Raw genomic sequence first — 4,648 nt, forward strand, 5'->3', positions numbered from 1 at the left:
CTGGTGAGTGTGTTTTGACTGTCTCCAGAGGTACGGGCTGGAGGACAGACTGGTGAGTGTGTTTGGACTGTCTCCAGAGGTATGGGCTGGAGGACAGGCTGGTGAGTGTATCACTTCAATAGACGTAGGCCTTCATATTTAATCTGCACAGACATGTTAAAGATGGAAACTGCAGTAGAGGAATCAGCGCCCCTGTCTGCTCCACGGCCGTTGTTATTGTTTTTGTTGACGAAGTGGAGGTGAGGGGCTTGCCCTTTGTGCTGTTGTCTGTGCCCAATAATCCTTGTACCATTTTTTTGTGCTGCTACCATGTTGTGTTGCTGCCATGTTGTGTTGCTACCGTGTTGTTGTCATGTTTTGTTTCTACCATGTTGTGTTGTCATGTGTTGCTCTCTTAGGTTAGGTTAGGTTGTCTTAGGTCTCTCTTTCTGTAGTGTTGTGGTGTCTCTCTTGTCGTGATGTGTGTTTTGGCCTACATTTTTATTTTTAATCCCATCCCCCGTACCCGCAAGAGGCCTTATGCCTTTTGTTAGGCCGTCATCATAAATAATAATTTGTTCTTAACTGACTTTCCTAGTTAAATAAAGGTTCAATAAATAAAAAAATGAAAAGGGGTGTCGCCCAACGTGGTAAAAAGTGCAGTGCTGTTCTATCGCTCCTGCAATGTCTGAGGAAAAAAATACAGTGTTCGTTGTTTCCAGTAACTTCTTTGTTGTTGTAAAAGCCCAAACTGACGTGTCAGTTTGCCCATTAAGGATTCCAGCTTTAATGTGGAGTAAGATAGCAAGAAAGAGTGTGTGAGCACATCATTTACTGTACTGAATACCGTCACAGTTCATAACATGACTAAATAAGGGAGTAGCTGAGTGAGTAAGGAGCACAGTGTGTGACAGTGCAGAATACTACAGTATGTGTGTGTGTCTAATCAAATCAAATGTATTTGTCACATGTGCCGAATAAAACAGGTTACAGTGAAATGCTTACTTACAAGCCCTTAACCAACAATGCAGTTTTAAGAAAAAAAAAGAGTTAAGAAAATATTTACTAAATAAACTGTATTAAAAAAGTAAAAAATTAAAGAGCAACAATAAAATAACAGTAACAAGGCTATATACATGGGGTATCGGTACCGAGTCAATGTGCGGGGATATAGGTTAGTCGAGGTAATTGAGGTAATATGTGCATGTAGGTAGGGTTAAAGTGACTCATAGATAATAAAAAGTGAGTAGCATGGTTGAGTGTGTGTATACCACACATACTGTACTATACTAAAAAGCCTGTAAAGCTTGTTGACAAGCACAACTTGTTTTACACAAACCTATATAGACATGTGCATTTATGTCAGTGTGTGTGTGTGTGTGTGTGTGTGTGTGTGTGTGTGTGTGTGTGTGTGTGTGTGTGTGTGTGTGTGTGTGTGTGTGTGTGACATGAGTATGAAGGGGTATGTGGATACCCCTTCAAATTAGTATATTTGGCTATTTCAGCCACACTTGTTGCTGACAGGTGTATAAAATCGAGCACACCGCCATGCAATCTCCATAGACAAACATTGGCAGTAGAATGGCCTTACTGAAGACCTCAGTGAATTTAAACTTGGCACCGTCATAAGATGCCACCTTTCCAACTAGTCTGTTTGTCAAATTTCTGCCCTGCTAGAGCTGCCAACTGTAAGTGGTGTTATTGTGAAATGAAAACGTCTAGGAGCAACAAGGGCTCAGCCGCAAAGTAGTAGGCAACACAAGCTCACAGAACGGGACCGCTGAGTGCTGAAGCTCCTAGAGTGTAAAAATGGTCTGTCCTCGGTTGCAACACTCACTACCGAGTTCCAAACTGCCTCTGGAAGCAACGTCAGCACAATAACTGATTGTCGGGAGCTTCATGAAAAGGGTTTCCATGGCGGAGCAGTCACACACAAGCCTAAGATCACCATGCGCAATGCCAAGTGTCAGCTGGAGTGGTGTAAAGCTCACAGCCATTGGACTCTGGAGCAGTGGAAATGCGTTCTCTGGAGTGATGAATCACGCTTCACCATCTGCCAGTCTGACGGATTAATCTGGGTTTGGTGCATGCCAGGAGAACTCTACCTGCCCGAATGCATAGTGCCAACTGTAAAGATAGGTGGAGGACGAATAATGGTCTAGGCCTGTTTTTCATGGTTCGGGCTAGGCCCCTTAGTTCCAGTTAAGGGAAATCTTAACACTACAGCATACAATGACATTCTAGACGATTCTGTGCTTCCAACTTTGTGGCAACAGTTTGGGGAAGGCCCTTTCCTGTTCAGCATGACAATGCCCCTGTGCACAAAGCGAGGTCCATACAGAAATGGTTTGTCGAGATTGGTGTGGAAGAACTTGACTGGCCTGCACAGAGGCCTGACCTCAACCCCATCGAACACCTTTGGAATGAATTTGAACACTGACTGCGAACCAGGCCTAATCGACCCAACATCAGTGCCCGACCTCACTCACTTGTGGCTGAATGGAAGTCCCCGCAGCAATGTTCCAACATCTAGTGGAGAGCCTTCCCAGAAGAGTGGAGGCTGTTCTAGCAGCAAAGGGGGACAAACACTATATTAATACCCATGATTTTGGAATGAGATGTTCGACAAGCAGGTGTCCAAATACTTTTGGTCATGTAGTGTAACAACATGGTCAGTGAGTGACATGCAATTGACAAGAAGCTCAATTTCACATCAACGGTTGGTAGGAAAGTCTCATTGCCTAACAGCCACAAAGAAGAGAAAGACAACCAACAGTGTGCAACCTGTTTCAAAAGACAAGCCATGTTGTAGCTAGGCAACCATATGAAGAAGCATCTGGTAACAATAAGCATCCAATCCATCTGTATTTTAGAGTGGTTAAGAGTGTAATCATGACTAGGTTAGCAGTGTTGTTAGGGGCACTTTATGTAAATTATAGAGAATAAGGAAAGCCTTGTGTTGCTAAGTCAATGTATGGAGATCTGAGGTCACAGGGTTCATCATGGGGGGGTGTCATGTTCGCTGGAATAATTATCGGACCAAACTGCAGCGCGATATGGTTTCCACGTAATATTTATTTGAAAAACGCGCAAAACAAAGAAAGAACAAAACAAACAACGAACCGTGACTACAGAGGTGCTACGTACACTAACTCAAAACAATATCCCATAAAACACAGGTGGAAAAAATGCTACTTAAATATGATTCCCAATTAGAGACAACGATAGCCAGCTGCCTCTAATTGGGAATCCTACCAAACACCAACATAGAAAAACTAAACTAGAATCCCACATAGAAAAGAATAACTAGAAAACCCCCCAGTCACGCCCTGACCTACTATACCATAGAAAAACAAAGGCTCTCTATGGTCAGGGCGTGACAGGGACGGTCTGATGGCCAATCTAGGCCTATAGGATAATCTCCACATAGCTACTGTTTACAAGGGCTTATAACTCTATCCCTCTGTCACACTATTACTATTGCTATTGCTCCCTCTATCATATGACTCTTTCTACTCCTTTCTCTCACCTCACACATCATTTCCTAAACCCCCCCTTACTACATATCACTCTCTCTTCCCTCATTCTGTCTGTCTCTCCTAGTCCTACATGCAGGTACAGGCCAGAGAATAAAACAGACCCGCTCAAGTTCAGACACGCCACCTGTATCTGTAGCATCCGCCAATCCCCTTTCTCCTTCTCTATCCCCCCTCTCTCTCTTTCCTCTCTCTCTCTCTTTCCTCTCTCCTCTCCCACTTCCCTTCCACCCCAACCCCTGTTCTTCTACATACCAGAGAGGAGTGAAAGTAGTGCTTACCCGTCTCCTTGTAAATACCATTCTCTGACTGACTCATTAAAGGTAGGGAGACAAAGACAGGGAGGGAAAAAACATTGCTCTACTCTTCCCCAGGAAACAGTGCTGGTGGATGAGGATTGTTTATGAAATAGTCACCAGAGATAAATTAATGTATAATGTACAAAGAGGTGGAGGAGAAGAGTAGTAGTAGAAATACTGTTGCACAACTGGTGTGACGGTAGAGTAACTAATGTGGTTCAAATGGTGATGTAATTCAATTGCATTGTTATGTTGTGGAAGGAAACATTAAAAACTGTAATTGCAACAACAACAAAAAGAAGCAACATGAATAAATMAATAAAATCATATGATGTAATCAGTAACTCTGTGAGAAGACCAGTACTRYACTTGGSCAGTAGCTCACCAGAGCTGAGTACCAGCACCTCAAAATTACTACTGCTTGAGTTCCTGCACCTTTTATAGAATATTAMCMCAAAAGTATTGTGGAGTTCCTGCATCWAAATATAAATAGTACCAGCACRCAAAATMAGTACCYGCACCTATTTCAGTCCAAGTCAAGCACMGGAGAATACTAGATGTGAGAAGATGTGAGAAAAGAGATYATGACAGACCTAATGTGTTGCTTACCTTCCCATCTTCCATATTCTCCATCTTGAATTATGTTTCACTGTCTGACTTCCTCAGGAAAGATCAAATAACTCCAAGTTAAATAGTTTGTTTGAGTTTCTCCTTCCAAAACGAGGCTCTCATTTGCAAGGTAAACAATGTAGGCAGTCCAAACAGKAGTTTGCAGAGGAACCACCTGCAGAGAAAGATAAAAACAGAAGCATTTTAATACATTAGAAGTGATGA

The 4,648-nt window shown here is 42.7% G+C and overlaps 1 pseudogene; it reads right to left on the bottom strand.

Moving 5' to 3' along the window:
• Positions 1 to 4,431, bottom strand: part of LOC139022520 (solute carrier family 2, facilitated glucose transporter member 1-like) — a 21,070-nt pseudogene extending 16,639 nt beyond the window's left edge.
• Between the last annotated feature and the right edge of the window lie 217 nt (positions 4,432 to 4,648).

Source organism: Salvelinus sp. IW2-2015, unplaced genomic scaffold (genome assembly GCF_002910315.2).
Source record: "Salvelinus sp. IW2-2015 unplaced genomic scaffold, ASM291031v2 Un_scaffold2832, whole genome shotgun sequence".
Taxonomy (NCBI): Eukaryota; Metazoa; Chordata; class Actinopteri; order Salmoniformes; family Salmonidae; genus Salvelinus; species Salvelinus sp. IW2-2015.